Below are 14,339 nucleotides of genomic sequence, written 5' to 3' on the forward strand. Positions count from 1 at the left end.
GGCACTTATGTATCCATCAGTGTTCTGGTTAATGATGGAAAAGTTTTGATTCATGCAACATATTCTGATGTTACATAACACTTATATATTACTAGCCAGTAATATTTAATATGTCTATAATATTGCTGGTATAAGACTCAATCATTTGAGCTTCTTGGGTTGTTCATAATCTGTTTATAGTGATTTGTAAATAGTTTTACACTTTTACGTTTGCCTTTGACGTTTCATGGTTGATGAGTAAGTATAATGTCACTTATTTTTGCAAATTACTTTTTACATGACTTGAACTGAAGTTACACTCCCATATTTCACTGAGAGTCTCTATGAAAAAAAAGGTGGATATGATGTGTGATTTCGACTGAAACGTTACTTATGTTTATTTATTTATTTATATCTGTGGTAAAACTGTACTTCAAAGGGATGTTCATAAGACTGTCACAGAATCATTATAATTATGTCATGACACGTCATGGATGTGAAGAAGAGTTTATACATACTTATGACAACTGTGTCAATTACTCATAAACAAATACATCATATATGGTCTTTGACTTTGTCATGACATCTTGTCATTTCCAAAAATCCATAAACCTTCAATAGGGGCACTAAACCCACTTGGGTTATTCAACTGAATGAATACAGGCACTGGTGCAATACATGGTTTCTTTATTTCTTTATTTTTTCTCTCTATTTTCTTTTCCTTTTTTAAATGTGATAAATACAAAAAAGAACAAATTTCAAGCACAAGATCCATAATAATAATAATAATAATAATAATAATAATAATAATAATGATAATAATAATAATAATAATAATAATAATAATAATAATAATAAGTAGTAGTAGTAGTAGTAGTAGTAGTAGTAGTAGAAGAAGAAGAAGAAGAAGAAGAAGAAGAAGAGAAGGAGGAAGAAAAAGAAGAAAAAGACAAAGACAAAAAACTGCAGGAGGATTAAAATAGCCTTCTTGATCTACACGTCGTTAGTTAAAAGCAGTGGTAAAAAGAGTACTGAAAAATCTGATGCAAGTAAAAGTACCATTACTTGCTTAAAATGTAAAACAAGTGGAGTAAAATTACCTGTTGAAAATATTACTCAGAGCATGATTTGCCCTTTCAAAAGTACTCAAGGGTAGTGAGTGGTGCTTAATGCTGTAAAAACTGATGCATTTACATCTAATTTGTGTATGTCTGTAAAGAAACATTTTGTAGTGCGTTTAGGTTGTGATGTCAGGTGATCAAAATTCAATGTCTAATCCGCGTCTAAGGACAACATTATTTTGATGTCTAATAATGATGTCAATTTTGGTTAATATCACTTTCGTCCATGACAGCCCCACCCTTTCTACACTTTGCATGACACCTCTAAATTCTCTGCGAATATCCCAGATCCGTTACCCTGATCTGTTCCGGGACCTCCAATTCACAAATTAAGCACTGCACATGTCCGCCCATGATGTCATCCACTGGCAACTAACCCCAAACTCACAACATCAAGACAGCATAATTTGTCATAAATCTGTCATAAACATGATTGTTATGAGGCCATTACAATGTGTCATCAATATGTTTCTGATCACTTTTTTTCAGTGGAACAAAATTATTTTATTGTTAAAATGTATCAATAAAAGTGGTAATACTCTGTCAAATATCTTCATAACAGTGTCATTAATATTCAACGACAATTAATGACATATTTGATGGCAAATTCACTTTGTACCACTGTAGTTCATCACACAATTAGACTACCCTCACAACAATCATGTTTATGACAGATTTCTGACATCCGAGTTATGTTTTCTTGATAATTGATAAGTTTTCATGACAAAGGCTAAAACAGGTTAGGATGTGTTTAGTTATGTCAAGTTGTCATAAATACACCTCAAACAATGTCAACATTGCATTTAAAATACATAACTGAGGAAATAACATTTAATGAAAGTTGTCATAAGCATGCATACAATCTCCTTCAAATTTATGACACATGATATCATGATTATAAAGGTTTTATGATAGTCTTCTGAATGTCCGCTTCAAGTAAAGTTTTACCATTGCTGAATATGCCATGTTTTACTCTGAACTTCTCAGGACAAGATAAAAGTAATAAACCATTAAAGCTGAAATCTCAACTTTTTGGTGCTTTTTCTGAAGCTTACATCACTCATCATCATAGCAAGAACAATGTTTGAAAACTCAATCTTTTATGTTTCACACTAGGAAAAGTAAACTTGAAATGGCATGAGGACGAGTAAGACATGATAGTATTTTAATGATGACCTTTTTATTTTAAGGTGAATGACTCCTTTAAAGCATAAATGGACAAAGGAACATGAAACAGATGATAAGCTCGTGTAATACATTTAGAGTGTAATAAGTGTATAGAGCCAGCATTAAAAGTAATTCATTTCCTGTTCAGCAAACTTCAGAGTATAAATATTTCCTCACAATATGAGTAATGGTGTGTTCTTAGTGCTGCGATCCAACATCCATATCAGCAATCTAGTAAGTTAAATAACACTGAGGTGCAACTTTGAAAAAAAGTTTGTTTTTTGTTTTTTTTACTTGGAATGAAAAGAGATTATCAACAGAGAACAAGCTTTAAGGGCTTCCAGTGGTTTTCTGTCAAAATAAAAGTTTGAAATCTAAATATTTGTCACACTGTGATTTATAATGAAGAAGACCAAGGAGAATACAAAACAAAATAGTTCTTTAAAAAAATCCTTCAAGAAACATGAAGTAAAGTTAGCAGAGAAACAATCACTTAAGAATACTGTATACTAGTGATGCGCAGATGGCAGTTATATCCGCGGGCATTACGGATAATCAGCGGGTTGAGCGCGTTGGGTAATAAAAAGATACATTATGATTAATTGCGGGTGGATGTAACGGGAAATAGCAGTAGACTAGTGAAAAAAGCAGAGTGGGCTTTACAGAATGGGAAGATGAGATGCCCAAAATTATAGATAAAATAATAGAGTACTGCTTAAACTTTCAGAGGAGTCATCAGAGGAAAATCTGCTATTGTTCTGGGAGAAACAAGATCGCTTATGTACACGACTGCAGCGCCTTGCGAGGAGAATCTTGCTCATTCCTACAAGAGGTAAAAGCAAATGCTCATTCAGTGCAGCTGAGCGCGTTTTGGAAGTTGGAATTGCCTGAATTTAGGCACAGTAGTTGCACAGTGCAAAAAAAAAAAGGCAGAGTAAACACAAGTTGTCGTTTGGGCTGAAGTGGCACCCTTTTTGTTATCTTGAATCTGTAAAAGCTAAAATGTCTTATTTTTTTACTGTCTGTATTTGAAAATTAAGAAAATGTTATCCAAAGTTAAAATTTCATTCATTTTCTTGTCAGCTTAGTCCTTATATTTATCCGGGGTTGCCACAGCGGAATGAACCGCCAACTTATCCAGCAAGTTTTTACGCAGTGGATGCCCTTCCAGCCACAACCCATCTCTGGAAAAATATCCACACACACTCTCATACACTACAGACAATTTAGCCTACCCAATTCACCTGTACCGCATGTCTTTGGACTGTGGGGGCAACCAGAGCAGCACTATTATAAATATTCATTTTAAAAATGTTTACGATTAACGTAGGCCATTATTTTACTATCAAAGATGTGCAGATTAGCTCATTGAATCTGCTATATCCACGGTGACCTATCATCATGCCCAAAGCAAGGAATTAGAATTAGTAAAGTGACAATTTTTTGAATACAGCAAAGAACTTCATCAGAAAAGGTGATACTAAGTGGACAGAAACTGATTTGTTTATTGAACTAAGAGTGCACTGAAACAAACACAGTCATTGCAGTTATCTGTCCCAGCATTGGAGTGCACTGTAAAAAAAAAAGTTGAATAAACTTAAAATAATAAGGCAACCGATCACACACAGCTTTTTGAGTTAACAAAGTCGACTTAAAATATTTAGTTGAATTCCTTGTTTAACCAACAACATATTTTTGTTTGCTGAACAAATATTATCATGTTTACTCAACAAGATCTTTTGTTTGCTGAACAAAAGTTTTCACGTTTATTCAACAAGATCTTTTATTTACTGAACAAAAATGATCATGTTTACTCAACAAGATCTTTTGTTTGCTGAACAAAAGTTTTCACATTTATTCAACAAGATCTTTTGTTTACTGAACAAAAATGATCATGTTTACTCAACAAGATCTTTTGTTTGCTGAACAAAAAATTTCACGTTTATTCAACAAGATCTTTTGTTTACTGAACAAAAATGATCATGTTTACTCAACAAGATCTTTTGTTTGCTGAACAAAAATGTTCACGTTTATTCAACAAGATCTTTTGTTTACTGAACAAAAATGATCATGTTTACACAACAAGATTTTTTTAGTTTACTGAACAAAATAAAACAAACTGATTCATTATGCATTTACTATTAATTTTTAGGATTCAAATTAAATACACAAGAATAGTCAATTCACTTTTTTTTATTTTTAACTGTGTTCAAATCACAATCCAAAACATTTGCATACAAAATCAGCATTTGACATTAGCCGTGTTCAGCATTGGGCTAGTTTGTACACAACTAGTACTGAATGTTTCCAGATTTGAAAAGATTGTACACTGCCTCAACATAAAATAACTGGCAACCTTACTAAAACCAAGCTATTAGTGTGTCTAAACCCTCAAACCAGGTGAATATACAATCATCTAATCAGAGTAAACCCTAAAAGCCACTCCATTCAAACAGTCATTAAAGTGTACTGCACTTTTGTCAACAAAGTACATCAAGTCCAAAAACAGACCTAAAAACATTCAAACAGTGGCACAGTAGGAAGTGCTTTCGCCTCCCACCAAGGTCACTGGTTCGAGTCTCAGCTGGGTCAGTTGCCGTTACTGTGTGGAGTTTGAATGTTCTCCCTGCGTTCACGTGGGTTTCCTTTGGGTTCTCCGGTTTCCCCCACAGTCCAAAGACATGTGGCACAGGTGAATTGGATAGGCTAAAATTGTCCGTAGTGTATGTGTGAATGAGTGTGTATGGATGTTTTCCAGAGATGGGTTGCAGCCGGAAGGGCATCCGCTGCATAAAACAAGTTCATTGCGCTGTGGCGACCCCAGATTAATAAAGGGACTAAGCCGAAAAGAAAATGAATGAATCAATGAACTGAACTCTCGCAGATCATGTGCCACCAACCTCCATAAAACATGCTGAATCACTTAAAAAGTATATTTGAGTTCTTTTGGGTGTTCCATATTCAGTCTATACAAGAGGCTGAACAAGTAAGCGAAGGCTGCAGGCAGATGTGTGATATCCTGAAGTACTATGGCCCCCTCCAAGATTTAAGCGAGGTTCATCACATATTGCAGGGATGCAGAAGTGCCATTATCATCTTCCACCACAGTGAAGATTCCAATCCTTTAATCTCTGGTGCTGTGGTCTTCAGGGTCCGTGTCCTTATAGGAGATTAAGTAATGGGAAAATTAATTGATGTGTAATATTAATTACTACTTATTAATGTTATTACTATTATGCAAAGAAAATAAAAACATGTAATACTTTCGTACATACAAACAGTAACATTTTGAATAGTCTATAAAGCAATAGCAAATGGTTAATTGCATACCTGTATAGTATTAACTCTAATAGATGTTAGTAAACTGTTTATAAATTCAGCTACAAATGCTCTATTTTTGACTTATAAGCATCTATAATTTGTTTTTATACTTTTTTAATGATTAATGTTTCATTACTAATTTAGGTATTGCAATATTTACAAACCAAATATTTAAGAATAGTTTTTATGTTTTATCGTTCAGAATGAGTATTAAATGATTAATAAACTATTCAAATTGACATTTCTATACATGTTATAATTAAGGCATATACTAATAGTTACTTTATATGTTTTGTATGCTTATATTAACTCAACTTCTTCCAGTTTTGTGACCTAATCTAAAGTGAGGACTAGTTATGCTTTATAAATCCATTATAAATGACAATTAAAGGCTCAGTATCAATCTTATCTAAGCATACTGTAAATTGAAAATAACAAACAAAAACATATATAATAATTGAACAATATATTGACAACTTTTTAATATTTAGCAATTTTTTAAACTTTTATTTTACATAAAATTGCAAAGATTTACTTTTATTTGATACAGTTTCAATTGTGAAAGTCGTTTATTGTCCTGTTTAGAATATAACTGAGCCTTTAATTGTCATTCATAAGGGATTTATAAAGCATAAATAGTCCTCACTTTAGATTAGGTCACAACTGGATGAAGTTAAGCTCATAAAGCATATACTAACATACAAAGTAACTATTATTACATACACTGTTAACCCTTACCGTAGATTATGCAGTAAATAACTATAAAATAGCCAGTGTTTAGCTGTAATGAAAATAAACAGTATTTTACTGTAAAAGGAGCAGGATTTGTATGAAATTCTGTAGTGCAAAGAATAAATTACAGTAATTTACTCTATGTACCATTACAGATATTTACTGTGATAATAAATGGGAAATTACTGTTCAACCATAAACAAGCATTGCTAAATAACTAGTAAAAATGTTTATAAAAAATATATATCTTAAACAGAACGCACATACATTTTTGCAGAGACTCAATGAATTTGTCTGGAAAACTTCAAATGAAGTAAGTTAAAGTGGCATTAACAGTATAGTATAAAGGCTTTCCTAAATAAATGTATAAACCATGTTATTTGTTGTGTTTTTTATTATTACTACAGATTTGGAACGACATGAGAATCAGATTATTTATTATTATTATTATTATTATTATTTATTTTTTGCTTTGGATAAAGTTTGTATATTTTTATTGTTTTTTATTAAACGATATGTGCATAATTGTGATACATAGGCAGTTGCTTTGAAAATATGCTATGTACCAGGGGTGTCAAACTCCTGGATGGCCGCAGCCTAGTAGAATTTAGTTCCAGCCCTGCTTCAACATGTTATCTTTAGATTTAGTTTGATCAGGTGTGTTTAATTAAGGTTAAAGCTTAACTGCACTGTTACCCTGAAGATTATGCAGTAAATAACTGTAAAATAGCCAGTGTTTTGCTGTAATGAAAGAAACACTATTTTACTGTAAAAGGAGCAGACTTTGTATTAAATTGTGTAGTGCAAATGATAAATTACAATAACTTACTTTACGTACACATTACAGGTAGTAACTGTGACAATAAATAACAAATTACTGTTCAACCAGTACTGTCCCATCTACTCTGATGCTTTATGTTGCTAATCATAGAGACGTGCATTTTAAAGGCAGAAAACAATGATTTAGGCATCACCAGACACTCCCATAGGCTGTCTTATTCTTAACAAAAAAGTTTTAGAAAAAGTTTTCAGAAAATGCTGGCCCTTTAAGGGAGCCACGTGTTTGATTTGTTTACTGCTGCGTGCTCTATTCTCTGTCCATCAATTCAGATGTAGTCTGATATGTTTTAAGCTTTAAATAAGAATCTACAATAAGTTAGTAAAATGTGTTCAAATTAATTTTTAGGGTTTCTAAAATAAGGCTGTGTTTTAAGCTATATTGTAGTTATCTTGAAATGTGTTGAAAGCTACATTGTTAGCTAGTTAGCCTCTCCTCATATAACTTCTTACATTACTTTTATTTAAGTATATTTATTTATTGGATATTGCATATTGTCATAATGTACAGATGCTAACATTTCATGTATCTTTCTGGCAAATAAGCAGTTTTAATGCACATAAAAACCATTAAATTCCATCACCTTAGTAAGGTAACATGTGCACAGAAATCATCACAGGGAATCACAAAAACATGATACACATAACCATCCACACACAAAAGCTCCACTGTCCGGTCCCAGGTTGTGAGTTTGTTGCTATTTTAGATTTCAGAGCAGTGTTTCCACCTATGAATTTATATTAGAAACAATATAAAAGTTTGTTGTCATGAGATTTTTAAAGTAAATAATAAGTATAACAATAAAAGATTGGATCCTTTGGATACTCTGTGTTGCCGACTTTATTTTTGTTTTTTTATAATTATTTTAAACTTTTTATTGAGAATTGACAGTATGTGCCTGTGTTTGACAAACATGTTTCTATCTATATCTCTATCTATGTGTTCTTTTCATATGCCTTTTTTAAATAATTTAAAAAATAAAATAATTATTTTGTGTTTTTTGCTGTTCAGTTTTTTATGCATGGTTCGCATTGAGGAGAGAGTTACACGTTTCACTGCAACACACCTGAACCAATTAATTAGGACCTGAACACCACTTGATAATTACAGGCAGGTGTGTTTGTTATGGGTAGCAACTGAAATCTGCAGGAAGGTAGATCTCTAGGAACAGGATTGAGCACCCCTGCTATATACCATGGGAGTCAAACTCCAAGTTCTTGGAGAACTGCAGGGCCACAGAGTTTAGTTCCCACCCTGATTCAACATTACCTGTAGATTTCTAACGAGCCTTAATTAGTTTTATCAGGTGTGTTTAATTAGAGTTACAGCTTAAAGTCCCGGTCACACTGCACTTTTCTCCCTATAGACTTCCATTCATACGCATGTGAATGCTGTAGACCTGGAATGCAACCTCATGTGACAAATTTTACAGCAGTAAAAAATTTCGCAGTATTGGAAAGTTCAAGCTTGGAGAACTCTGACCTGCATCATGTGATTGCTTGAGACCAATCAAAGATCAAATCATGACCTCTCTGAAAAAAAATTATGGACCAGTCGCTTGCTTTTTCAATCTCTAATTATTCTGTTTAATCCCACTCCTTTTCGCAGTGCCATATGACAGAATTTCGCATACTCAAACCACTGTGTGACCGCAGCCTTACTGTGCAGACCTGTGGCTCTCATTAATATGTAAGATGATATTTATATCTGCTGGTTTCTTAATTTGTTATATATTTTCTGTTGTATATTTTTTTGCTGCCAAAACAATAAAATAAATTTGTCAGAATTTTTATGCCTTCTATTTTTAATAACAGGTAATAATACTAATTAATTTTAGTAACACTATGACATACTATTAATGTGTATGCAGTATAATGCTGTAAGTTGTAACACTACAGTACAGTAATTAACTGTACACAGTTTCCAGTTAGTTACCACTACTGCTCTATTACAGTAATTAACTGGCAACACTGTTGCCAGCTACTCACTTTAATGGTTCGGTTACAGTAAATAACTGGCAACACTGTTGCCAGTTACTTACTGCAACCAAATCTTTACAGTGAGTATCTGGCAACAGTGTTGCCAGTGTTCTACTGTAAAAAAGCCTGGTAAGGTCTGACAGTGTATCTTAATATTAGGATATTTAAATGTTAATTTGAATAGTTTATTAATCATGTACTTAAGCATTCTGAATGATCTTAAAAACACCAAGTATTCTTAAATAACTGGTTTGTAAATAATGCAATACTTAAATTAGTAATACAAATTAATCATTAAAGTAAAAAAAAATACAATCATTGAGCACTTCATGTAGAGTTATGCTTAACAGAAAATAAATTAACTATTCGCTAATACTAAATAAATTATTTATAGCGTGCAGCTATTATAAGTGTTACCAAGCAGACTAATAAATGTAGAATAGGGTATGAAAATGGGTAACTTACCAGACATATCTTGAGAAAGCAAGCAGAATTTTTACGAAGAAAAATTGGCAATCCCTCAAGAGCTGCTCTTTCTCTATCAGTGACAATATCAGTGACCTAAAGGAAAGTCATTTACAAAGGGTGTTTTACAATCTTATTGTTTTGTAAGTAAAAATGTACTTAGTACATTAAAAAGAGCATAGTATTTTATTCATGCTGTTGAAAAAACACATGGCTTTATTTTTAAAAAAGAATTTTGTGGTTTCCATGCAATGGAATTTGATAATGGTTGTGTTGGCAAATTTAGAAAAATGTTTAGTTTCATGTGACAATTACTTACTGAGTTAAAAACTACAGCTATTATTTTCTATTTTCCTCTTTGAATGTATTCATTTGAAATGGTCACTCAAAACAAGTGAAACATCTGTTATTTATCTTACTTCCATCTCACAATCAAAACACAACTTGACACAATTAAAATTAATGCAAAAGGGCTGGACAATTAAATTGTTGCAATTACGTTTTATTAGACTGTATTACCTGAGCATGAAATTCATGCTTTTGTGTTTGACAGGACAAAATATGTTGCACATGTTAAAAACATCAGACGGGTGTATAAGAAAAAAAAAATCTTAATGAGTACCTGCTCATCCATCTTGTTTAAAGTTGTATCCATCTCTGGACCCATTGAATCCCTTCTTTTTCTGTAGAGTTTCAGGAGAGGTGCTGTATATTTATCAAGTCACTCGATTAACTGTCTCAGGAGATCTACATTACAGATCTGAGAAAACTCTGTGCAGATCTACAATATACAAAAAAAAACATACATATTAATATTTACACATAATATATATATATATATATATATATATATATATATATATATATATATATATATATATATTTGTAAATATAAATATTTAAATGTTCAAATGCTGAATACAGATGTATTTTGAATTACCTATAATAATAATGTTGTTTGTTATTTTTAGCATTATCATTACTACCTTGAATGAAACCAAAGCAATTGCAATATAGTGACTTACCTCTTCCTTAAAGTCCAGGGTATCTCTCTCTAATTTCTTCCTGGCTAAATCTCAACAACTTCTTTTGGGCAAAGAGAAAAGGTTTCTTGCATCTGCTGGTGAATGACCGTCAAATTTCACTGATGATAGCAAGTCTCACCTCCTCAAGGAAATCTTGCATTGAATTATGTCATTGTCAATATTTCAGTCCTTTTGAGCAAAAAGAAAGAAAAATATATATTTAGCCCTTTATATTTTTTTATGTAAATAAAAGCTAGCTGACTGTTAAAGCAAGTTGGTCTGAATATGATAGACATTTAGTCGAGCTAACTAATATACAAGCAAATCAAGCAATTAATTACATGAAAATCACACGATTTTCACACAAATTGCACAGTTAAACACGTCACCGTTTGTTCCACTGGCTCTGGTTCGAAGGGAAAAAAGGTTATGATGTGCACAATGCTGACAGCAATCTAGATAAACAGGACATAATGTTATATTCGTTTTAGCAAGGAAATTTGACTTGGATACCTGATCTGGTATGTTATATGATACTCATTGTATTAATCGTGAGTTATTAAAGCAAATGACTTGATTGAAATCGCTATTTGTTTCAAATACATTCACTCTAAACTTTTATTGATGTAAATAGCCAAAACCAAGTGCACGAAACAAGAACTCACGGCTAAATTATAACAAATAGTTCCGTATTAGGATACACGCGCACATCAAAGCCAACATATCAAATAATATAATGTTAGATGACAACAAAAAAGACATACATACCTATGATTTAGCAGAAACGTCGTTGGCCTGCTCTTAACCGCTCTATCACGGTCTCTCACATCATTAATACACTGGTAAAATAGATCGGGCAGTCAGATGGGTAGCACATCGCACAAAAAAACATGTATACAATTAAATACAATCGATTATGAAAACGATTGACACGTAGCTCCGCAGAAAGAAAGATGGTTCGTTTTGTCGCACGCACGTGACAGGTAGGGATGGCTGACGTGAAACTGATGTTTCGACACAGTGTCGAGATCCCGAAGCGCAAGTGTTTCGAAACACTGCACCGAAGCATGATCCGAAGCACCAAAGTCACGTGACTAAAGTGTTTCGAAACACCTAGTCACGTGACTAAAGCGATTCAAAGCATCGATCAGCTTAGAAACGTTTCGTGACCTGGCGAATCCTAATTTGACTGCCAAGGTCTCTGAGCTACCTCTGTCTCATATGGCTTAGAGGATTGTGGGTTTGCTAATTGATTCTATGTTTAGCCTGATGTTTTGGGTTCGAATCCCGACTTGTACAAATACTCTGAAATCATGGTTTTATGTATTTTAATCATGTTTCTGTTTTGTGTAGCCTAAATAGGATACAGCTACACACTGTAAAAACGCCAACTTTCAAAAAGTTCTCTGAACAAAGATTAATAAGTTAACTGAATTTAAATATTTTCATTTGAAATGCTGACAAATAATAGTTAGTTTGTTCAACAAATATGGTGCTTCAATGTGAAAAACTTAAAATATTTCGTTGAACTAATACAAAATTCTTAGTTTTGCGTTGATGCGTGCTCTTCTTGTTGGCGCATGCGCCTTATAAGCTACTGGCGCATGTGCAATTTACTTCCATAGCTCACTGCAGGGGGTACCTGTCACTAGTGGTGGGCAAAGCGAGGCTTCGTGAAACACTGAAACAGTCGAAGCAAATGTGTTGAAGCTTCGAAACGTTTTGAAACCCCACTCTACAGTGACACCTAGTGGTAATTTTTTATGTATTGCACTGAAACAGTTTCAGCAAAGAACGATTGAACAAATTGAGGGATTAAACCCAACTTTGTACATAAATTCTTTCAAGTAACATAGTACAGTGGTTAAGGTGTCAGACTTCCATGCAGGGTTAGTAGGTTTTGAAGCCAGTTTGTTGCAGTTGTTTTGAAATGCTTTAATACCAGTTGGTAATGCTTTGCTCTTGTATCGTTTTGTTTCAACATTGGTCTGATATCCGAATAAACAATTTGTGAATAAATATGTCTTGTTTTTGTCTTAAAACAGGGTTGTTGCTAGATCAAAAACGGTGGCCTGAAGTTATCAATAATTATTTATAATATTCATTAAATTTCCCATTTATTGTATTTTATTAATGTCTACCCAAACCCTAAACCCAACCATACTGTAAAAATATTTATTATTGTTTTACAGTGTTACAAAAATGATGCTAAATTGATGGCGTAATAGAGCAGGGATGCCCCAAGGTTCCTCCTTCAAGTTTTCTAGTCCAGCTACAACAAAACCTTATTCCTCTATACTAGGAGTGCCAAAACTCAATCCTGAAGAGCTGGAATCTAGCTTTAGTTGCAATTAGAACCAGCTTTTCAAGCTTATACTAGGCATACTAAAACTTATAGCAGGTGTGTTGAAACAAGTTGGAGAAAGATACTGGCCTTCCAGGACTGAGCTTGGGCACAAATGGTGTAGAGGGATAAGACTCAGCTGCAGCTGAAACAAGGAGAAGCATGTGGTACCTTGGTGGAGCTTCAGTGCTAGTGGTCCATGCTGGAATCAAGGGGGAATCACTGGGTTCGAGGGCCAAGGTGTATTAAAAGGGATAAATGGCAGAAGTGGAGCTTGGGGTTCATTACAGTAGAGTGGAGCTGGAGTTTTAGAAGCACTAGGCAGATCTAAAGCTACAATTGCAAGACAACAATGTAATCAAAAATAAAAAGTATACACAACAACATTTTTAAAGTGACTAGCGCTTACGAATACAGTATCTGCAAAAAAAAAAAAAACATTGCCAGGAGAGTAGCTAGTGCTGTTAGCTGTAAAGAAGTAATGATTAGGCATGTTGTTGCCGCTGATGTGTATTTCCAAATTGGCATGTGTCTAAAAATGCATGTCAGCTGTTGGTAGTAATGTGAAGTAAGGTCAAACTTTGATGAAAAAGTGTTATCACCCTGCAATCCAAGACTGGTTTCTCACTGAAGCTACAGTGAGCAGCTTTTTCAATAGCTTACATCACTCATCATCATAGCTAGGACATTGTTCCAAAACTCATTCTTTTATGTTTCACATAAGGAAAAGTTGTCAAATTGACATGAGGATGAGTTAGACATGACAGTATTTTAATGATGACCATTTTATTTTAAGGTGAATGACTCCTTTAAAGCATAGAAGGGCAAATGGACCTGAAAAGGATGATTGAGCTCACTGAATGAATTCAGAATGTAATAGGTGTATATGAGAGCCTGCATTAAAAGTAATTCATTTCCTGTTCAGCAAACTTTAGTGTATGAGTACTTCATCAATATATAAGTAATGGTGTGATCTCAGTGCTGTCATCTGCCATCCTTTTCAGCAATCTAGCAAGTTGCAAATCTAAGTAGGTCTGAGTCTGGTGAGTACCTGGATGGGAGACCACTATCTGGGTGAGGTCTGTAAGAGTACTAATGCCCCAGTAGTAGTGACGGGGACAATATACTGTCAGAAAGCACTATCATTAAGATGAGACATTAAATCTAGGCCCTTTCATTAAAAAAAAATTTAAAAAACACCAAATTTGCTCTGCCATCACATCATTCAAGTGCTGCACACTGGTGGTAGTGTGGAGATACCAAATCCTTTTATTATTGTGAAGTTCTTTGGGTGTATTTCCATACATGATAAATGTGCTATGTAGATGCACATTACATTACATATCCCTATCTCTCCATACTCTCAGA

General features: G+C 33.6%; 1 long non-coding RNA gene across 2 annotated transcripts; it reads right to left on the reverse strand.

The window, feature by feature from the left end:
• Window positions 1-4,444: 4,444 nt before the first annotated feature.
• On the reverse strand, window positions 4,445-13,389 carry LOC137496303 (uncharacterized). 2 transcript variants are annotated; one of them, XR_011016512.2, is made up of 5 exons: window positions 11,396-13,389; window positions 10,628-10,816; window positions 10,225-10,383; window positions 9,603-9,698; window positions 4,445-5,427 (listed from the first exon to the last, which is right to left on the reverse strand). It is a non-coding gene; the product is annotated as an uncharacterized lncRNA (long non-coding RNA). The 2 variants fall into 2 exon arrangements; XR_012383967.1 differs by lacking the exons at window positions 4,445-5,427; window positions 11,396-13,389 and adding an exon at window positions 11,017-11,056 and having other exon boundaries at window positions 7,086-9,698.
• Between the last annotated feature and the right edge of the window lie 950 nt (window positions 13,390-14,339).

This window comes from Danio rerio, chromosome 8 (genome assembly GCF_049306965.1).
Source record: "Danio rerio strain Tuebingen ecotype United States chromosome 8, GRCz12tu, whole genome shotgun sequence".
Taxonomy (NCBI): Eukaryota; Metazoa; Chordata; class Actinopteri; order Cypriniformes; family Danionidae; genus Danio; species Danio rerio.